The 23,798-nt window shown below is 46.5% G+C and overlaps 1 protein-coding gene across 3 annotated transcripts in view; it reads left to right on the top strand.

The window, feature by feature from the left end:
- Positions 1-23,798, top strand: part of DOCK8 (dedicator of cytokinesis 8) — a 719,019-nt gene that overhangs the window by 265,750 nt on the left and 429,471 nt on the right. The window lies entirely within an intron of this gene.

Genomic DNA, 23,798 nt, shown 5'->3' with positions numbered 1-23,798 from the left:
GTACGCGAACCGGGTAGCTCACCGGTAGCGTAACGGGAATCCGCCATCTTGTGTTTCGGATGAATTTAGTCACAAGATGGAGGATAAACAATGTTGGGAATGGGTATAAGGGGGCACGGGAGACATATCCTGACCCCCTAGGTTTTCTGAGGGTGGCTGAGGAGGCCCATATATGTAAAAAAAAAACAACTTTTTTTCCCAAATTTTCGCACGGTTAGCGCCCGGTCCGCGCACCGGGTAGCGTTCCGGAAAGCGTAACAAGGGGAAAACCAAGGGAAATAGTAAAATAATATTTTAGAGTGCTTTGAGGTAGGGTAGCTCTGAATAGAGCTGTTGTGTTGTGTGGGTGATGTAAGTACCAACATGTAGGTACCAATGAAGAGTCTAAAATTCAATGTACACCGTCTCCTCTGTAGATATTTTGTATGTTCTAATATGGGTTATTTAAATGTAAATGTGTGGAAAAGCACTTCATGCTTTAAAGCAATTGTATTTTTGAACTGATTGTTCTTTCCTCTTAGTCCTCCTCTTTGTTTTTTTTTCCCCACACTCTTCTTCAGCATGATAGTTGATAAATTCGTTCCCTCAAAAAATTATATACATAAAAAAATTATATTAAACACATATAACATATATTTTTCCTTTAAAAGAAGAATACATTTTACAGCTTTTGATATTTGCTATTAAAAAACCATTGAAATTCACTGAAAAAACCATAGGTTATAGACCATATATAGTTAGGAATTAGCATTTACAAAACCTTGAAAATTCACTGAAAAAACCATAGGTTATAGACCATATATAGTTAGGAATTAGCATTTACAAAACCTTATTTTACTCACACAAAACCATTGAAATTCGCATATATAGTTAGTTGCACTAACTATATATCGCGCACCCGCAATCCACTGCTGATCATGTCACATATTACATCATTCATGACATGGTCAGTGACATCACTGATGACATCACTGATGACATCTCAAATGACATCACTGATGACATCACTGATGACAACATCCAGGGACTGTATGTTTCTGTAAAGTTAAAATATGTCCTACATATTGAAGAATGAGTGGATGTATAAGTGTCTGGATGAAGGATCTAGTAGGTGCATGACTGACTGTATGAGTGAGTGATTAAATGTGTCTCACTGAGTGCATGGGTTAGTGACTAAACTGTCTTAATTTGTGCATCATTATGTCTGTTGTTCTGTAAACTGCTGCATGTGTTGATCAGTAGCTATATGAGTAACTATATGGGTTATTGATTGGTTGCCCAAGTATTTGTATGGGAGACTGAGTGTGTGTTTGGGTGGCTGGGAGGTGTATGACTCTGTGCATAGATGTGTGAGCAGTTGATTCACTAGATGTATGGGTTCAAAAGTGCATGTGGAAACAGCTGTATGGGCGGTTGACTGTGTGCATGAGTGTATTGGTGAGTGAATGGATATCTCAGTGCTACATGTCAAAGTAAGTACATATGTAAAACACAGTACATGTGAGAGTTGACATATATAAATAACTGTGCATAAGAGCCAGTGAATGTGTGAGTGGCTGTATGGATCATTGCGAACTTGTATCAGGGATTGTAAAAGAGAGTAAATATGTGTTCGTATATGTTTGAATAAGTAAGGTGTGTATAACTGTATAGTTGAGGAAATGGAGGTGTGATTGATTCTTTGCATGACTGACTAGGTGTGTGAGTAACTCCATGGATGAGTGACAGTCTGTGAGTGTCTGTTTACACTGAGTGTATCTAAGTTTATATTAGAGTCTGAAGAGGTTCATCGTATATTCACATGAATGATGTCATCAGTGATGTGATCAGTAATGTCAAATGAGATGTCATCAGTGATGTCATCAGTGATGTCATTTGAGATGTCATCAGTGATGTCATCAGTGATGTCATTTGAGATGTCATCAGTGATGTCATCAGTGATGTCACTGACCATGTCATGAATGATGTAATATGTGACATGATCAGCAGTGGATTGCGGGTGCGCAATAGTTAGTACAACTAACTATATATGCGAATTTCAATGGTTTTGTGTGAGTAAAATAAGGTTTTGTAAATGCTAATTCCTAACTATATATGGTCTATAACCTATGGTTTTTTCAGTGAATTTTCAAGGTTTTGTAAATGCTAATTCCTAACTATATATGGTCTATAACCTATGGTTTTTTCAGTGAATATATATATATATATATATCAGTTTACATTTGTACAAGAATAAGACACTTAAGTTCAATTTCTTAAAATAAATTTAAAATAAAAAGCTCAACCCCACCCACCACAAAACACTCAACATAAAAAAGTTAATAAAATCTGTTATGATAAGAAATGTTTTTAGATTTTATCTTGTTATAATGTAAGTGTTTATAAATACCTGTGCACTCTCCTAATATACCCCATATTCCTAGGCAGTTTAAAAAATAATACATCAAAAATAAATAAAAAACAATATTAGACTTTCAATATTCACCATATTGAACAAGCAATGCTCATTAGTATACACTCTATAATAACAATGGAGACCCACACCCCAGCATACTTCAATCCAGAAAAAAACCAAATATTTTCATAACTTAAACATATATATATAAAAAACATTTTACAATTAAATAATTAGTATTACATGATACAATAATCAATGTATATTAATGTATGTATTTCATTTAAACACTACCCACGCAATCCCCCAATAACCCACACAACCCAATATTCAAATATATTAAATAATTATTAAACCAATAAATAAATTACAATACAAAATAACAAATTAATCAGATTAACATGAATATATATTTAGGAAAAGTACTACCCACCCAATCCCACAATAAAATCTGCAACCCAAAATGTAATCAACATTTTTAAAACTTAATAAAATAAACAAATATATAACAAAAATAATCAATTAATGTTAATTGATATATTCTTTTTTTTAACTACCCATCCAATCCCCCAATAAACCCAACAACCATATAATAAATTATACATTAATGGAATATTATTTAATTATATTTAAACATTAATTTAAGAATAATATAATTAATTTAATAAATACATTAAAATAAAAAGGCATAATAAAAACCAATAATAAAGTATATTTTAAATGTTGATATTACTGTAAGAGAGTTCAAAACATATAACACCCATCAGGGGTAACAGGTGCTACATGAATGCAAACCTTTCTTCCCTTTTATCCCTCCGCTACCCTTCTCACTCCAAACAACTGACTAATATCCACCACTCAAATTACTTTCATATTTCACCATACTAATTCAGCACTAATCCTTTATGGGTTTCCAGAGTAGCGTGCTTCAACACCCCATCAGGGGTAACAAGTGCTTTATAAATACAAACCTTTTTTTTCCACTTCTATCCTTTTGATATTCTTCCGATTCCAAATTACTGACTAACCTGTCCACCACTTAAAATTTACTTGCATGTTTCACTGTACTAATTCAACACTAATCCTCTATCGGTCCCGAAGTAGCGTGCTACTCACCGAAAAAGCGCTTCGACGCCTCGTCAGGGGTAGTAAGCGCTATATAAATGCAGTTACAATACAATATTTAAATCGCATTTTTTTGTCCACGATATTTATTGTGGTAATATTGTAGCAGTGGCATTATGGTCACATGATATATTTGAGTTGAGAGTTAGTTGGAGCAAACCCATCTATTCTATCAACGAATCTACCACTCTCACAATGTATTCCATTACCTAATATTACCATGGGCCATATTACCAAAGAACCCCAAAAGTATAGCTGATGCCTACTTTAACACTTTGTGACCCACATGTAGGCGGTTGGAAGCATTCATGTACTCTATATGTTCCATTTGGGAGGTAGCAGGCTAGTGTGTTCAGAAAGACAATGACAGAGGGATAGGAGTCACACTGCCACTGTCTCTGCAGGCATATTCTGCCCCATGGCCTCTAGAGGTGTCTGTGGGTCTGATGGTTCGCTAGACAAATTCATCTGCTACAGCAATCTGTGTTTGACCTCATGCACAAAGATTCAAATCCCAGCAGGTCTACAAATCCTGTCATCCTCCCGAGGTTGATAAAAGGGGTACCACTGAGTTAAATAACACTAAGCAGCTAATATAGCATACAAGAGGTCTCAGTCTGATTTTTGTTTCACATTCTAAACCAGTGGGGTGGAGGAGCTAAACACATTGGCAATCTGAGGAGCTCGTGAGCGGGAAAGGAACAAGATGCTGCTAGGCCTACTGCTTTTGCTTAAGGGAGGTACACTGATGGTACACTGAGTTATCTGCCGATTTCTTATCAGAAATTAGCTTCAGGGTTTAATTCTGGGTTTCAAGGTCTCTTATCTTGTGCATAAACACAGTGCACCATGATACAATCTGTGTTGCTTACAGACGATCGATTTTCTGTGGCGTAATTCTTCCTGTTCCTATCTTGGAATGTAGCTATGCAGCAGTTGTATTCTTTAGACCAGTCTTATGTTTCCATTTCAATGACTTCCGCCATTCTTGGCATGGCTTGCTTGTCCAGAAAAAGTTAATTCAAAGAAGAAGTTTCAACAGAAGGCATTAGTGATGTTGGGACCTTCTGGGTTTGCGTGTTCCCTTTATTCAACAAGGGCAAGTTCTTTGGACATTCCTGTGCTCTCCGCTCACTCCTTTCATCGATTTCATTGCTAACATCCTCTTTCTGTGGTTTGGACGGCTTTATGATGATTTTGCTTTTGATTATTTTCTTCCCTTCAGACTGAGTAATTTGCAGTCTAGAGGATCATTCATTTGGGTTCTTGCTGTAGTCAATGTTTGGGTGAGTTTACCATTTTTAAAGCAGGTTTTATCTAACTGTTCCTCTTTTAGCCAAAAAAGGAACGTCTCATTGGTGTAACATTGTATGAGACCTGCCCAGATTCTCTCTTTGTGCAATGAGATAATCGTTCTTCCAATTATGGTGTCCACTTATTCTTAAAGATTTTCCCATTTTTCGTATATATAAGGTGGGGATCTCTGTTCAACTCTTGGGCTTGGATTTGGCCTTAAGATGAAACTGCTTCCTAGAAACATTCATGGATGGACTGTTTGGCAATCAGGAGTTGTGCCCATATCATCACCACTTATTGATGGTTTTGCTTATTTCCGTAAAAGTTCTGGGTGGCATATAGCAGTGAAAAACATGTGTCAGGCTAACCCTTACTTTTTTCTCAGCTATGATCTCAGCCTTCTTTGCTTCCTCAAATTTCCTTTATCCTCCTTGTACATCTGTATTATAAAACTTTACATGATCTAATTGTGGAGCAGGTGGTTTGACTGAAACCCTGCATCCCTTGTCACCTTACTTCTGCTTCTGGTGTCGAACGTAGATGTTGAGGTGACTTTAGGGTAAATGGCATCAAAATTCTGTCAAGTTGTTACTCCATGGAAGCGGAGGAAACTGAAAAAGCTCTTTGATACAGCTCAGGCCTACTAGTTTTGGTAAACATCTACAGCCACATACAAAACAGTTAAAGGCCTGGGCTTGGAAGGAGCATTAACTGGGCATTTCGGAATTATGGTTATTGGGGAGATTTTAACAACCAACTTCAGCTTATCTTCCTGAACTTTTGGCATGGTGTACTGACATTCTACCAAAGTAGAATCTCCTAGAGGATGTAAAAGAGAAAAGGGCGGAGAACAGTTACAGTACCCAGACAGCTCTTCTTCCCTTGTACTTTTATTCCTAATGCTCCTAAAGTCCCTCTGCTCCTTAAAGCGCCTCATGGGCCATTATGGAAGCTGACACTAATGAATCGTTGGCTCTTACTAGATTACTCCATCCCTTTCTTGGGCTCCTACATCCAGCTATATGGTGTTCTCTCCATGAGGTACATGGGGGTGTTTTCATGGGGTCACTGAAACAATCAGCTTCCAGGGCTACCATGGGCACTGTTAAAAGTGGAGATACACTAAGAACACGTGAAGAGAAGACATGACTGCAGAAGAGCCTCTGTTTGATGACTCATACATTCTCATCCTCATCACCTTGGTTAGTTCCACCAACTGATTAATGAGCCATTGAGGTCAGCTAAATTGCTCTTTGACCTCAGCAGCAATGCTCAGCAGACATCCAGTGGTGGCCTGCTGCTGATAGTCAGAAATCTCACTCCACCTCCGAAGGACCGCATCCATGACCGCTAGGAGACAGCTGAGCCTGTGGCCTTCTGACCACCATATTACGAGCTTCCAGAGGGGCCGGCGGTGGGCAATGTATTTCCATATCAATCGAATCCTGTGTGTACATTCCAATTGCATATGTCTCAAATGCACACATATTAATGATATATGTGGAAAAATACCTTATACCAATTACCGGGATTATGCTCATATATGGGCAGTCCTGGCAATGGATATATGATACAAAAAAGACTTACCTGTATATCACAGAAGATGGGGTCATATTCCTTGGGGTGAAGATGCTTCAGTGTAGAGGGGACCTGGAGAAAGGGATCTGCATTGAAATCTGCTGGGAAAACTATGCACCCCAAATCCTAAGATCCCGTCGACCTTTAGGTGACAGTCTAATCACCGCTGTCGGCTCGTTGGGAAGTCAACTCGTAATCCAGACTGCTGTGTTGCGCCTCTGTACCGCCCAATGGAAGCTGCCTTCACCCGACCGCAACACCGGCGTGTTGGCGGCCAGGTCCTGCCGCTGTCTTTACATAGCCAATCTGCCTAATTCATAATACAGCGGATAGCTCAGTGCCGGGACAGCTGTCCTCTGACCACCAAACTCGTAAAATGTCCCAAAGAGAGGGACATGCTATTACAAACACCCACCCTCATTGCCATTCACAAACTATACTTATATAGTTACAGCCAAACGGTCCCAAACTCTAGTAAATGTAAATGTACTCCAGCTCAGTCTTGGAGTAAGACTCTGCCTAGCACCACATTGGGCCACTCAAAGGCACTGCAACACACTCCGATAGAAAAGAATGGAAGCAGGGACTTGAAATACTCCCCATTCCCGTAAGGATATAATGTTAAATAAAGTTATATTGACTTTACTCAAAGATATATAATTTCTAAAGTTATTTTTAATACACAATTAATTTTAAGCTCTCCCAGAGCTCCCTTTCCTGCCCCTGACTCTCCTCAATCCCCAGCGACTACCTCCTCTCGACCCTTCTCCCTCTCTTCAACTACTAATCTGAAGCCCCCTCTACTCCCCCCTCCCGACCTCCCTCCCATCCCACACCCCAGATCCCTTGTCTTAACTAACACTGAACTCTCTCCTAGTCCGCCGGAACTCCCACCCTCATTCCCCTTCTCCCTCATTCCCCAGACGCTTCTTAACATAGAACTCTTTCTCGCAAACCTATCTTTTGAATTCACCTCTCTCAGAAAAGATGTCAATTTCCTCTCCTCACTCAACTGCCCCAATCCTGCTAGTTCCCTATGCACTGATCTAAGCAACTCCTTAGTCACCCAGCTACAGGATTTTACCCCCCTAGGTATCGATTCACTTAGAACCTTACATGCCCCAAACCTCCTCCCCGCCTCAAACCTCCTTGACTTATGTAAACCTCACACCCCGTGCTCTTTAAACTCTGACCCTTTGATCCCACAAGCTCCTATCCCCGTGATCATTGGGACTAACAGAATCCCAACTTCTCCAACCTCTCCTAGACTTCCCCCACTAAGAACCACAATCCGCCCCTGCCCTCCCTCTTCAACCAACCCCATTCCCTTGTCTTGCATGCTGGTAAACTGCCAATCGGCGGCCCAACACGCTATTGAAATTTCAGAAACCATCCTGAGTGAATCCATTGACATTGCCTTTCTTACTGAAACGTGGTTTAAAGATTACTCCTCTTCCATCCTTGACATACTCGCCCCCCCCCCCCCCTGGCTACTCCATCCTCAGAAAAGATAGGCCGGTTAAAACTGGGGGAGGTCTAGCAATAATCTACAAAAAGGAACTCCAACTCTCCCCTGTGCACATCCACGATCCTTCTACTTTTGATTATCTCGGAGCAGAACTTCAAGTATATGGCTCCCCTCCAATTAGATTACACAACATCTATCATCTGCCCGGTGACCCACTTCCTTTTGTAGAAGAATTGCCTGTCCTGCTCATCCAATCCTCACTTTCCAACTCTAAAAACCTCTTCCTTGGGGATTTTAACCTCCATTGGAACAAAAAAAATAACCTTAAACAACTTTGCCACTCCCCCACTCACTCCAAAGGAGCCACTCTTGACGCCATCATTACTAACATTGAGTTTCCTCCCTTTCCTCCATAGTCCCCATTGATTGGTCCGACCATCACCTCATCCTCTTCAAGATTTCTAACACTGTCCTTCCTCCCCCACCCAAGTTCATCAAACAGATGAAACTGACCAGAAATGTTCACCTTATCCCTGAAGGCGAACTGGCAGCCAAAGTCAAAGCTCAACTTCTACTCTCCCCTCCCTCTCAAAATGCCAATGACCTCACCGTACACTTTAACAAATCCATCGTTAAGGTCCTTGACCAAATCGCCCCGACCAAACTAAAACGACAGAAAAGCCTCACAAATTCCTGGTTCAATCCAGATCTCAACAATGAGCGTCGCACTCTCAGATCTACTGAGCGCGTGTGGAGACAAAACCCCTCCCCCTTTAACCTCTCTCCTCAGATCCGCTTGATCCAACTAAAAAAAACACATCCTAAATGCTAAGACATCATTCTTCTGCTCACAACTCGATCAGGCAAAAAACAGACCTAGGGAACTCTTCACCATTGTGAAAAACCAAACCTCCTCTGCTCCCCCAAAACTGATTGCCTCCACTGAGAGATGCAAGGAAATCGCCAGCTACTTCTTAGAAAAAATCTCCAAAATAGATCAATCCTTCGCCCTAACTCCCCTCCTTAACCCACTACCCCATTAGGCATTTCCCCTAAGTCTCCTACACCCGCTATGCTCACTCATGACTCCTTATCACTCCCTCATATCATCCCGATCCTTGAACCCGGCCCCATCACTCTGGAACTATAAAATAATGCTTCTTGGCACGACTTCCATCTTGTCACGGAACAGGATGTCCTTAACGTCATTTCCAGACTGAAACCATCTTCACACACTAATGACCCGCTCCCTTCAAACCTCATCCAAGAGCTTAAACATACCATTACCCTCTACTGGACCTCCATCATCAACTCCTCCTTTTCCTCTGGTTATGTCCCTGCCTCCCTCCAATTAGGTCAAATCACCCCCATCCTCAAAAATCCAGCGGGTGATCCCAATGACTTAAATAACCGACGTCCTATCTCTAACCTTCCTATTCTCTCAAAAGCCCTTGAAAAGTGCGCTCAGTTACAACTAGACAAGCACATTGATTCTTTCAATCTTTTAGACTCGTTCCAATCTGGCTTCAGAAAGGGCTGTAGTACAGAAACAGCAATGCTAAACATAATTGATGACATCCAACACGCCCTTGACAAAGGTGATTCATCCCTACTTATTCTTCTTGATCTCTCCGCTGCCTTTGATACTGTAAATCACTCTACACTACTGTAGGAGAGTAGGGTCTGCTTTCCTATGGTCACCCCACTTTTTTTCTTTTTGCTTCACTGGTTTTCGACTTAATGTGCCTGTGGGCCTGCTAATCAGACCCACAGCCAGTGGCGGCTGGTGACATTTGAAAGTGGTGGGGCGTAAATACTGCACTGTGGCGAGCAAGCGCAGAGAGTGAGGCCGAACCGCCTATGGGGGGTCAGGGGGTTCTCCCACAAGAACATTTTGAAAAAAGTGGGAAAATGGTGCATTCTCAAGCACATTTGAGAAAGAGGTGGCTTGGCGAATACATCTCTGGGAGTAGCCAGTCTGCAAGTCTCATTGAGGGGATGAAGAAATATGATCACATCACCCCCATCCTGATTGAATTCTATTAGCTCCCTTTGATGGTCCTCTACAGCATCAAAACCAGCTGCATACTTTATGAACATTGCAAATGATGCAGTTGTTGTTCATGAAGTAGTTCAGCAAAGCCATCATGACTTGCTGCAGCACAACTTTTATGGTGACAGGCAGAGCACAGTTATCTAAAAATAAAGGCTGTTTTGGGTCAGATGTGGAAGGGGTAGTAGTGATGTTCAGAGTGCCTCAATAGTGCAGTCATGCTCATTCTATGTTAGATTATTGCAGCCTGTACTCCCTCTACATCTTGCCTCTATGTATATCTTATCTTCATAAGACTCCTTTCACCAAAATAGAGAGCTCTCAGCTGGCATGGGCCCACTGATTGCAACAAGCTTCCTTGCATGCCGTGTCATGATCCATAGATTCCCCTTCAGTACTAACCTTGGCCAGAGCCTACCCTCGTACAGAACCTAGATGCTCTACAGCTCTGTTGGTTTCCTTTACTATCTGGCCAATATTTGCCATCATCATATTGCACCAAGGCGGAGGCATATACAGGTTCTCAGCCTCGGTGACCAATGCCTGTTATTACTATCAATATTCTTGCTGTCCCGTACCAGGCAGCTAGCTACTAAAGCTTAAGATCTAGACTAGTGTGCTACAGTGCTAACTAATTTCCCACGCACACCCACAAACTAACTATTCAGCAAAATGTGCTGTCTCCACTCGGCCACAACTGATCACGCAGCATGCTAATATTTAGATTTACCACCATCTGCTCAAACAACACAGAGTGTATTTTTTATGCAGAGGAATCAGCTTAGCAACACAGTTCAATGTGCCACAATCATCTGATCCTTGTTAGCACCACCAGTTAATATTTAAAAATACTGTTTTTGTGCTGTGAATACCAGAAGCACAGTTCGAAGTGCTACATAATTATTATGAACGTTACACATTTAAAAATATTCACTTAGCAAATAAATGTACGAAAGACTTAAAGCACCATAATTACCAGCGCACTGATGAGCGGCAGAGAAGAGAGGAGATTCACTCTGAGCTGCGGGGGACTGACCGCTCTGATGATTTAGCCTCCGTCCCTCCTCACTCTTCCTCAGCCTCCTCACCTCACTTCGTTCCTCCTCCCCACACGCCCGTGGCTCCTTCTTTCATCCCCTCCCAGCCCCCCTTCACGCTCCTTCGCCCCCTGCCTTGGTTTTTCCTCTTCCTGCTCTCTCACAGAGGGCCCCTCACTCCCTTCTGAAGTTTACCCCTGCCTCCCTCCTCACTCCCTCTTCTCGGTACCCTGCGCTGCCTCGCCCCTCCTTTTATCTGCCAACACTTTGTCCCTCTCCTGGGCTCTCACTTTCATCCTGTCACCCGCTCTCCTCGGTCCTCGCTCCTCCCGGGTCTCTCTCTCCTCTGTCCTTTCACGCTCTCCCACACTCTGTCCCTCTCCTCTGTGTCTCCTCGTCTCGCTCTCTGCTCATGTCCCATCCTCTCGCTGTGTCTCCTCTCGGCACCTCTCTGTAATCCCTCTCTCTTCTTACTCTCTACTGCTCTTTCCCTTTTCTGCGCCCTTCGCCCTCTCCTTCCTGTCTTGCCCCCTCTTTCCTGCCTGTTCCTCCTCTCTCCTGTCTTGCCCCCTGCGCTCTCTCCTGTCTGTCCCCCTCTCTCCTGTCTTTTCCTGTTGTGTCCCCTGCGCTCTCTCCTGCCTGTCCCCCTCTCTCCTGTCTTTTCCTGTTTTGTCCCCTGCGCCCTCTCCTGCCTGTCCAACCTCTCTCCTGTATTTCCCTGTCTTGTCCGCTCTCTCTCTCCTGCCTGCCCCCCTCTCCCCTGTCTTTCCCTGTCTTGTCCACCCTCTCTCTCCTGCCTGTCCACCCTCTCTCTCCTGCCTGTCCTCCCTCTCTCCTGTCTTGCCCCTCTCCTGTTTGCCCCGCTTTCTCTTGTCTTTCCCTGTTCTTTCCCCTTCTTCCTATCTTGTCCCGCGCTCTCCGGTCTCACCCTGTCTTCCCGGTCCCTTCTCCCTCCTTGCCTCTGCCTCCGACCTCTCTCCCCCCAGGCTCGTGGGTCCCTCCTGCCCTCGGAGAATGAGCTCCTGGTCACGTTGCACTTCTTGCTGCACTTGGAGATGGTGAGATCAGGAGGACCCCGGAAGCAGGTATAGGAGCCCTCTCAGTCGTTGGGGAACTTGAAAGGTGTGTTGCCCGCCCCCCTTCCCACCCCCCCAACAACACACTGCCCCGGCCCCCACCACATTCCTCTTGGCAACGCAGCCGCAGGGACTCCCGGAGCGCGCCCCGCCTGAAATTAAACCCGCTATGAGGGTGCCGGAGAGTGAGGCTGAGGCCCCCAGTACCACCAGAGAGTTCGAACTTCGAAAGCATTAGCACCAAATACTTCCGACTTTGCAACAGGCACGTCTGGCCTACCCTTGCCCTTGAGCAGGAGATCAGCGATATCACCTCCCGGGAAAGCGAAATCTGTGTATATCATAAGATATCCAAATCAGCACAGCAGGTAATGGTGTGCGTGTCTACTCTCTAATTGCTCAAATCAACAGTGGAATCGATTGGTATAGCGAAAGGCCAGTTGCGGCCGGCAAGACGGGCGGGTGAGAGGGAGGGGGGGTACACAGGTCCAGGAGTGTTGCGCAGGGGACGGCGTAGGCAAGGGTAATAATAATAAAGAAAACCTTACCTTCCTCCGGAACTCGGCTCCGCTCCTTCTCCACACCCCGGTCCCCGGGCCGAATCACACGCCGTGCCGCGGCCTCAGAGACACGAGTCTTCCATCATCAGTTTGTTGTTTGAAATGCACCCCGTTTGCGCGTTGGAGTCTCAGCCAATCCTGGCGCTGCATTACCAGCACCACTGCGCCAGGATTGGCTAAGAGCAGGGTTACGTCCTGCCCTTATGAGACCCCGGGGGCCGGGTCCCTTGCCCTCTGACTCGCTGTTGGGGAAGGAGGGGAAGGTTCTGTAACATGAGCGCATGCGTGGGCAAGTTGAAATATCGAGTAGCCATACATTGACTTGCGCAGACTGCAGCTGCGCTGTTTCTGCAGACTGCTTGCTGTATGTGTCTGTGCTGTCAATCACTGCCACAGACCCGCCCCCACACCTTCCGTGATGTCAGCCAGCCAGCCTTGTCCCGGTAATTATTGACGGCCGCAGAGAAGTTTTGTGTGCGCTTACAATCACCACATTATAATAACATCCCATCCTGCCTCTCAGCGTGACGGTCGTCCACATGGTTAGTGGGGCAACGCCCCAACGCCCCCAATGGACGCACCGCCACTGCCCACAGCCCAGCTGCTCTCTCTCTAAATTCACTACAATGTACTTTAGGTACATTACCAATTGGATACTGGGTCACCTTATGAGCCCCTGTACAGTGTACCATAGGTACCCAGGGCATAGGTGCATCCAAGGCCTACCAGGGGCTGCAGCATATCTTTTGCCACCCCTGGCTGGCCATTCAAATCGACACAACTGGCTGATCACTCAGCTGGGGCAAGGTGGTGTAATCACCCCTTGCTTAGATATAGTATGCCTATATCTAACCTTATGTCTGGACACATATACACCTATAAGTCACCCCTATGACAGGCCTTAACAATCCTGGAGGCAGAGTGCTTGGTTTTCTGTGAGATGGTGCTCTAGCATGAGCTGAGCCTGTCTGCAGCTTTCGGAACCATGTCCTTTAGCTGTTCTGGGATATTGCCATACCATATACTCTTAAGTGCATTATAATCCTCGCGGTTAGATGCTAACTAGGGTTTGGCTTTATCAAAACATGTCGAGTAAGTTGTCATACGATTTGGAATACTACCCCCTCGCCAGTCCTGGCGACAGGGGTAGCATTCCACCCTTCTAGAGGGAGAAGACATGTTGTTCTAACTATTCCCGGTTAAAGTTAACCAGAGCCTCAGCATCACAAAATGGATGCTGCTGCCACAGACACAAGTCTGACCTCCTGCTGCTGGGAGTCCTTCCAGCGAGAGAGGCTTGGACAATAGGTTTCCTGCCTCTGGGAGGTGCTAGCACCACCCCAGACAGGATTTTGTGTATTGGGACAGGGAGGGCTCAAAGGATTGAGACATGCCTGGGGCACACAAGGTGTCCCATGCATAGTCCAGTTCAAACCGGTGCTGGGGCTTTCCTGCCCCAGCTCTGGTGCGAAACTGGACAAAGGGAAAGGGGTGTAACCGCCCCCTTCCCTGGTCCCACCCATAGGAGGGACCTAGCAGGTAATCCAGCCCCTAAGATCAGTATATAGGTAGGACCTGAGTCACTAGGACTTTAGATTATCCTGACTGAAACTTTGAAATGAAACTCTGGACCTTCATCACTCTACTTTGGAAGAAGATGACTGAAGAATCTCCCTTGTGGTCAAGGAGTGACCACCCTGCACAAGCAGGCACCATCCAGCGATCGACGACTTGCTTTGCCGCCACCTCCCGCTGGAGCCCGAGCCCAGAGCCTGACAAGAACCAGATTCCCAGACATCCAACAGCCCGATCCACAGTCCGTGCAAAGCTGAGACCCGTGGAGGTGACGTGAGACGTGGGACCGGCCATCTTTTAAAGTCTGCGACCTTCTAACTGCGCAGCCCCCGAGGCCCCCTCGAAGCTGTGCATTGGGGATTGAGAAGCCTCAGCCCCGAGCAGCATCTGCACCAAAGATCAGCCCTGCACACTCCACGAGTTCTGCGTGGGGCCCTTTTGCGTTTTCCTGCTCTACGCGTCTGCCCGGTCACTTGCCCGTTAGCTAGTGGCCATCTTGGCGACGATCCCGTAAAACTACACTGTTGGTCTGGTTGCTACATACTGGCCCTTGCTTCCCTGAAAAGAAGCAGCCCCTCAGACCTTGCTGGTCTGAGTAAGAAGCCTACATCGATTCCTGCGTGGGTTGCCTTTGCCAAGGCTTGTTGCCTTCAATCTTGAAGCTGACACTGCCGACAGCGAGAGCCTTCGTGGGACAGCTCGTGACTCCATCCTGGTTGTCGTCGATGACTCCTGGACCGTGTGGCTGCAGATACAAGCTTCCCATCAGCACCTGATTGCATCCCGACATCGCCTGGTTCCATCCTGGTTCCACGCTGGTCACTGGTTAGTGACCCAGACTCTGTCCCCTCTGCTTTCAGGTCCTCTACATCTTTGATCCACCCTTGGATCCACCCGGACTCTTCTCTTCGGGCCGCCTGCAGCATCTTCACTCCAAGGCTCCATAGATCTCCACGACGAAACCCGACACACTTTTGAACCTGTGCACCCGCTTCCTGTGGGTTAGGTAATGCGAGTACTACGGTGCTCCTGTAGAGGTTTACTTCCCTAGTGTCCTAGTTTCCAGTAGTTAAGTTCTATTCCAGTCGGAAGGCTCCTAAATCTTTAACTTTATAACTTTTACGCACCCGTTGACTTCAATGTGTACACTCGTGTGCTTTTAGACACTGCACACTCCTCCTGTGGGCCTCCTGCTCCCTAACTATTGTTATCTCAGTGTAGCCCCAGCGATTCTCAAGGCCCTAGGCCTTACCATTGTTCGTGTCGTGGTACTTATACCACTTTTTTAATATATGGTTTGATGGGCCACCCCGCCCTATCCATAAATGTGCAACTTTTGTCTATTCTATTAAGTTACTTGTTTTGCGCTTGTGCTTCTGTGCTCATAAAGAGTTCAGGGGTTTGTTTAGAAATAAATACATATATATTTTCAATATATATCTTCTGTGGTGTCCTTTCATTTGGTATTAAAGGGATTTCATATGGTAAAACAGCTGGCTTCACATGCCCTCTTGAGTTTAGCCTAAGACTGCTTTGTCCATGCTACCCCTAGGATAGCTGGTCTATAAGGTTGACTTTACAACCATCACCATAAGGGTTGTTTGGACTGATGCAAGGTGTTCACTAGAATAGTGAACATCATATACCAGGCCAACTTCTCACATTGGTGTGCAGCGGTTGGGATTTGAGCTTGCTGTTGTTTTACCACTTGAAGTCTTTGCAATATCATTTGAAAGATCATACATGTACCTATAGGTACATATAAAACAAGTCTAGAATACATAAGTTCTACTGAACTTAGTTGTTGTAGAGCAAAGGGCCTAGCACACCCTGACTACAACTCCTAGAGAGGTCCAGTAGGAAAACACTTAGTGTAGGTAGTTGCATCACATCCACCTCACTAGAGAATGTCTGGCACAGGAGAGCCCACTGGACTCCAACCTGTGGAAGGTAACCCTCACAAGGTGCCCTCCAGATTTTCTATCCTCAGTTTCAAGGAACGGAGGCACTTGAGTAGAACAAGAAAACTGAAGCAAGGGTCTAACCCTACACTTCAACACCTCCTAGAGCTCTTAGATGAGTCTGAAGCTCTAAAAGCCTCTGGTGCAGACCCTACTGGGAATGCACCTAATGGCCTACCCTCTTCAGAAGATGCCACCGCCCCCCCTGTTGTAGAAGGAGAGGAGGAAGAAGATGAGGATGAGGTTGGGGATGCGTCTGAAGAAGAGGAAGGTAGCCAGGTTCAGGTCAGGAGACTTAGCCAGGCTAACTTAAGCCAATTTGGAGCTGAGAATGGGACAGCCCCATTCAGGCCTCCAAGTGGGTTTAACCAGAGGTATGGAGAGGGAGATCTCACTCAGAAGATTCTCATCACTCCAATGCTTCTAGGGGTTCTCAGAGGGGAATGGCATCTCCTCAGAAGAGAGAACACCAGGCTAGGATGAGGGAAGTCAATCTCAGAATTGAGAGAGAAGAACTTGCCCTAGCCAAAGAGAAACTTGCCTTTGACAGAGAAAGGAGGTTAGGTGGTGTAGAACCCACTGGTGGCAGCAGTATCCCTAAGGATAAAGACAGGTCCTATGACAATAGACACCTGAGTAAGATTGTGCCCCCCTACAAGATAGGGGATGACATCCACAAATGGATAACTGCTTTAGAGGGAGCCTGCCAAAGTACAGCAGGTGCCCCAAAGTCAGTGGGCAGCAATCTTGTGGCTCTCCTTTTCTGAAAAAGGTAGAGATAAGCTCGGCTTAACCACTGAACAGTACAGGTTGATGTTCAGAGACACCCAGAAGACACAGACCCAGGACTGGACTGATTTTGTTGATTGTGCCACTAAGGCTCTGGAAGGCTGGTTATTGGGAAGTAAAGTTAAGGACTATACAGGATTGTATAATTTGATCATGAGACAGCAAATCCTTAATAATTGTCAGAACCAGTTGTTGCACCAACAACTGATTGACTCAGATCTGACCTCCCCCCAAGAATTGGGTAAGAAGGCGGACAAATTGGTCAGAATCAGGGTTAAGCAGAAAAACCAGTCCAAGGTGGTGATCAGAAAAAGGCAGACCAGAAGGGTGGGGAGCAGAAACAAAAAGACCAGAAGTCTTCTCCAGGGCCCCAAAAGACCAATGAGGGTGGGTCCGAAACTTCCAAGAAAAAGAAGAAGAATGACCAAAGGAAACCTAGGTGTAATGTCTGTAAATCCACTAGTCACTGGACTAGTGATTGCACCAAGAAAGATTCAGCCCCTACCACTGCTGCCCCTAAGGCACCTGCACGCACCCCCTAGTACAGTTGGCAGTGGTAGTAATCAATCCAAGGGTATAGTAGGGTTAACCCTGGGAACTGAGATGGATTCTGGCCTAGTCAGAATACCAACTCAGGCTGTTCTAGTTTGTGATGTGGACATGGCTATGTCCTCCACTGTGAGTCCCAGTACTCTGGGCAAGTACAGACAGACACCTTTGATAAATGATAAAGTGGCTCAAGCATACAGGGACACATGTGCCAGTGTCACCATGGTGACACCTAACTTTGTGGTCCCTGGTCAGGTTATACTGGGTGACAATTACCTAGTGACCAATGCCAGCAATGTCACCACTACACATAGTGTGGCAGTTGTTAATTTCTCCTGGGGAAGGGTAACTGGCCTAAAAAGGGTTGTGGTAAGTGCAGACCTCCCAGTTGAATGTCTTTTGGGCAATGACCTTGAAAACTCACAGTGGTGAGAAGTGGAGTACAGGACTCATGCTGAGATGTTAGGTATATCATCACATGTCCTTGCTGTGACCAGGTCACAGGCCAAAAAGTGCCTCACTGAACAGGTCTTGGACCCTGGAACAATGGACCAAGCACCTTCCAAGAGAAAGAGCAGTAGGGTTAAGGCAGTGCCTTCCCCCTGCCTTCAAGTGAAGATCAGCCTTCACAGGAAGCGGATTTTGAGGCCTCAGAGGGAACTGTCCTAGAAGAGCTTGAACCTGACCAGGTTGAGTTTCTTGGGACAGAGGGAACCTCCTGGGCTGAGTTGAGGCAGGCACAGTTAGACTGTCCATCTCTTGAACCCCTCAGACAGCAAGCTGCTTCTGAGGCTGCAGGGAATGCTACAGGTACCCACAAAGTGTAATGGGATGAAGGACTCCTTTATTCTGAGGCTAGAGACCCCAAGCCTGGTGCTTCCAGGAGGTTGGTCGGATGTACCATGTTACAACGCATACCATTACAACTACCTACTGTTACAACGCGACCATTACAACGCATACCATTACAACGCATAGCGCTTTGAGGTGCTGGATAGTGGTAAGTATAATTTACTATTCTAACTCCAGTCCCCGTGGACACTAGGGAAGGTGTTGGATAGTAAATTATACTTATTCCCTATCCTAGAGCGCCCCCCAGCGCAATGCGTTGTAATGGTATGCGTTGTAAAAGTTGCGTTGTAACAGTAGGTAGTTGTAAAAGTTGCGTTGTAACAGGTGTATACCGGTTGGTCATACCTCAGTCCTTTAGGGGTTTCCTTCTTACCTTAGCCCATGATATTCCCCTTGCAGGACACTTGGGCCAGAAGAAGACTTGGGACAGGTTTGCCCCTCACTTTCACTGGCCCCATATGTCTGAAGATACAAAGGAGTTTTGTCGCTCCTGTGTAACCTGCCAAGCCAGAGGCAAAGCAGGTGGCACTACAAAGGCCCCCCTGATACCACTACCTGTGGTGGGGGTACCCTTTGAGAGAGTTGGGATAGACATGTTGGACCAATGGATCCCCAAACAGCATCTGGGCACAGATTTATACTGGTGGTAGTGGATCATGCCACCAGGTATCCAGAGGCTATTCCCCTAAGGACCACAACAGCTCCTGTTGTGGCAAGGGCCCTCCTGGGAGTATTCTCAAGAGTGGGCTTTCCAAAGGAGGTTGTATCTGACAGAGGTGCAAACTTTATGTCAGGATACCTAACTGCAATGTGGAAAGAGTGTGGTGTCAACTATAAGTTCACTACACCCTACCATCCTCAGTGCAATGGGCTTGTTGAAAGATTCAACAAGACCTTAAAGGGTATGATTAAGGGTTTACCTGAAAAGCTTAGGCGAAGATGGGACATCCTTCTACCCTGCCTTCTGTTTGCTTACAGAGAGGTCCCACAGAAGGGGGTTGGCTACAGCCCTTTTGAACTTTTGTTTGGACATCCTGTAAGAGGACCCCTATGTCTAGTGAAGGAAGGATGGGAGTTACCTCTCAAAAAGCCTAAACAAGACATAGTGGATTATGTACTTGGTCTCCGCTCCAGGATGGCTGAATACATGAAGAAGGCATCCAAAAACCTTGAGGCTAGCCAAGAACTTCAAAAAGCTTGGCATAACTAAAAGGCTGTGCTGACTGAGTACCAGCCAGGACAGAAGGTGTGGGTGTTGGAGCCAGTGGCCCCAGCAGCACTCCAGGACAAATGCTCTGGACCCCACACCATTGTGGAGAAAAAGGGAGAGGTCACCTACTTGGTAGACCTAGGCACTCCCAGGAGCCCCCACAAGGTGCTCAATGTCAACAGACTGAAGGCATATGTTGACAGGGCAGACATGGGCTTGCTCATGGCTACAGATGAGGGGCAGGAGGAAGAGAGTGACCCTCTCCCAGACTTGCTTTCTCAGAACCCTGATGATGGTTCAGTTGATGGTGTGGCCTTAGCTGGCAGCCTCACTGACCAGCAGCAACAGGACTGCAGACAAGTTCTACAGTCTTTTAGGCATATGTTTTCATTGACACCTAGTCAGACTAACTGGTGCACCCATGAGGTTGACACTGGTGACAGTCTGCCTGTGAAGAATAAGATCTACAGGCAACCTGACCATGTCAGGGATTGTATAAAGACTGAGGTGCAGAAAATGCTAGAACTGGGAGTGATTGAGCCATCAGAGAGCCCATGGGCCAGCCCAGTAGTCTTTGTGCCAAAACCTCACACCCAGGGTGGTAAGAGAGAGATGAGGTTCTGTGTAGACTACAGGGGTCTCAATGCTGTCACTAGGACAGATGCTCACCCAATTCCAAGGGCAGATGAGCTCATTGGCAGATTGGCTTCTGCCAAGTTTTTGAGCACATTTGACTTGACAGCTGGCTATTGGCAAATCAGGTTAGCTGAGGAGTCTAAGGCCAAAACGGCTTTCTCAACCCCAGGAGGTCAATATCAATTTGTGGTAATGCCCTTTGGCTTGAAGAATGCACCTGCCACTTTCCAAAGGTTGGTGAACCAAGTCCTCACTGGGTTGGGTGACTTTTGCACAGCATATCTAGATGATATTGCTGTCTTCGGCTCCACATGGGAGGATCACCTGATCCACCTGAAGAAGGTTTTAGAGGCTCTGCAGAAGGCAGGCCTCACTATTAAGGCAACCAAGTGCCAGATAGGGCAGAGTAAGGTTGTGTACCTGGGCTACCTGGTAGGTGGGGTCAGGTTCAACCACTGGAGAGTAAGATCCAGACCATCAAGGACTGGGCTCCTCCAACCACCCAGACACAGGTCAGAGCTTTATTGGGCCTGTCTGGGTACTACAAAAGTTTGTTAAGAACTATGGGTCCATTGTGACTCCTCTGACTTGACTTCAAAGAAGATGCCAAAGAAGGTTCAGTGGACAGTAAGCTGTCAAAAGGCATTTGATGACCTGAAGAAGGCCATGTGCTCTGCACCTATCTTAAAGAGTCCTGACTACTCCAAAGAGGTTATTGTCCAAATAGATGCTTCTGAGTTGGGGGTGGGAGCTGTGCTTTCACAACTTAATGTAGATGGTCAAGAGCAGCCCATTGCTTTTATTAGCAGAAGGCTGACCCCTAGAGAGAAACGTTGGTCAGCCATTGAGAGGGAGGCCTTTGCTGTGGTGTGGGCCCTAAAGAAGTTGAGACCATACTTGTTTGGCACTCACTTCAAGATTCAGACCGACCATAAGCCCCTCTTGTGGCTAAATCAGATGAAGGGTGAAAACCCCAAACTGCTCGGGTGGTCCATTTCCCTACAGGGGATGGACTATACAGTGGAGCACCGCCCAGGGACTGACCATGGTAATGCAGATGGTCTCTCCAGGTACTTCCACTTAGAACATGAAAACACAACTGGTCAAGGTTAGTCTAATGTCCCTGCATTTGGGTGGGGGGGGCGGGGGGAGGGGGGTTGTGTAGGAGAGTAGGGTCTGCTTTCCTATGGTCACCCCACTTTTTGCTTTTTGCTTCACTGGTTTTCGACTTAATGTGGCTGTGGGCCTGCTAATCAGACCACAGCCCAGCTGTTCTCTCTCTAAATTCACTACAATGTACTTTAGGTACATTATCAATTGGATACGGGGTCACCTTATGAGCTCCTGTACAGTGTACCATAGGTACCCAGGGCATAGGTGCATCCAAGGCCTACCAGGGGCTGCTGCATATATTTTGCCACCCCTGGCTGGCCATTCAAATCGACACAACTGGCTGATCACTCAGCTGGAGCAAGGTGGTGTAATGACCCCTTGCTTAGATATAGTATACCTATATCTAACCTTATGTCTGGACACATATACACCTATAAGTCACTCCAATGGCAGGCCTTAACAATCCTGGAGGCAGAGTGCTTGGTTTTATGTGAGATGGTGCTCTAGCATGAGCTGGGCCTGTCTGCAGCTTTCGGAACCATGTCCTTTAGCTTTTCAGGGATATTGCCATTCCATATACTCTTAAGTGCATTATAATCCTCGCGGTTAGATGCTAACTATGGTTTGCCTTTATCAAATCATGTTGAGTAAGGTGTCATACGATTTGGAATACTACCCCCTCACCAGTCCTGGTGACGGGGGTAGCATTCCACCCTTCTAGAGGGAGAAGACATGTTGTTCTAACTATTCCCGGTTAAAGTTAACCAGAGCCTCAGCATCACAAAATGTATGCTGCTGCCACAGACACAAGTCTGACCTCCTGCTGCTGGGAGTCCTTCCAGCGAGGGAGGCTTGGACAATAGGTTTCCTGCCTTGGGAGGTGCTAGCACCACCCCAGACAGGATTTTGTGTATTGGGACAGGGAGGGCTCAAAGGATTGAGACATGCCTGGGGCACACAAGGTGTCCCATGTATAGTGCAGTTCAAACCGGTGCTGGGGCTTTCCTGCCCCAGCTCTGGCGCGAAACTGGACAAAGGGAAGGGGGTGTAACCGCCCCCTTCCCTGGTCCCACCCATAGGAGGGACCTAGCAGGTAATCCAGCCCCTAAGATCAGTATATAGGTAGGAGCTGAGTCACTAGGACTTTAGATTATCCTGACTGAAACTTTGAAACGAAACTCTGGACCTTCATCACTCTACTTTGGAAGAAGACGACTGAAGAATCTCCCTTGTGGTCAAGGAGTGACCACCCTGCACAAGCAGGCACAATCCAGCGATCGACAACTTGCTTTGCCGCCGCCTCCCGCCGGAGCCGGAGCCCAGAGCCTGACAAGAACCGGATTCCCAGACATCCAACAGCCCGATCCACAGTCCCTGCAAAGCTGAGACCCGTGGAGGCGACGTGAGACGTGGGACCGGCCATCTTGAAAAGTCTGCGACCTGCTAACTGCGCAGCCCCCGAGTCCCCCTCGAAGCTGTGCATTGGGGATTGAGAAGCCCCAGCCCGAGCAGCATCTGCACCAAAGATGAGCCCTGCACACTCCACGAGTTCTGCGTGGGGCCCTTTTGCATTTTCCTGCTCGACGTATCTGCCCGGTCACTTGCCCATTGGCTAGTGGCCATCTTGGCAACGATCCCGTGAAACTACACCACTGGTCTGGTTGCTCCAGACTGGCCCTTGATTCCCTGAAAAGAAGCAGCCTCTCAGACCTTGCTGGTCTGAGTAAGAAGCCTACATCGAATCCTGCGGGGGTTGCCTTTGCCAAGGCTTGTTACCTCCAATCTTGAAGCCGACACCGCCGACAGTGAGAGCCTTTGTGGGACAGCTCGTGACTCTATCCTGGTCACCGGTAATGACTCCTGAACCACGTGGCTGCAGAGACAAGCTTCCCATCAGCACCTGATCGCATCCCGACATCGCCTGGTTCCATCCTGGTTCCACGCTGGTCACTGGCTAGTGACCCAGACTCTGTCCTCTCTGCTTTCAGGTCCTCTACATCTTCGATCCACCCTTGGATCCACCCGGACTCTTCTCTTCTGGCCGCCTGCAGCATCTTCACTCCAAGGCTCCATAGATCTCCACGACGAAACCCGACACACTTTTGAACCTGTGCACCCGCTTCCTGTGGGTTAGGTAACGCGAGTACTACAGTGCTCCTGTAGAGGTTTACATCCCTAGTGTCCTAGTTTCCAGTGGTTAAGTTCTATTCCAGTCGGAAGGCTCTTAAATCTTTAACTTTATAACTTTTACGCACCCATTGACTTCAATGTTTACACTCGTGTGCTTTTAGACACTGCACACTCCTCCCATGGGCCTCCTGCTCCCTAACTATTGTTAGCTCAGTGTAGCCCCAGCGATTCTCAAGGCCCTAGGCCTTACCATTGTTCGTGTCGTGGTACTTATACCACTTTTTTAATGTATGGTTTGACGGGCCACCCCGCCCTATCCATAATTGTGCAACTTTTGTCTATTCTATTAAGTTACTTGTTTTGCGCTTGTGCTTCTGTGCTCATAAAGAGTTCAG

Source organism: Lissotriton vulgaris, chromosome 3_1, assembly GCF_964263255.1.
Source record: "Lissotriton vulgaris chromosome 3_1, aLisVul1.2, whole genome shotgun sequence".
NCBI classification, from domain to species: Eukaryota; Metazoa; Chordata; class Amphibia; order Caudata; family Salamandridae; genus Lissotriton; species Lissotriton vulgaris.
This window is presented reverse-complemented; position numbering and strand designations above follow the sequence as displayed.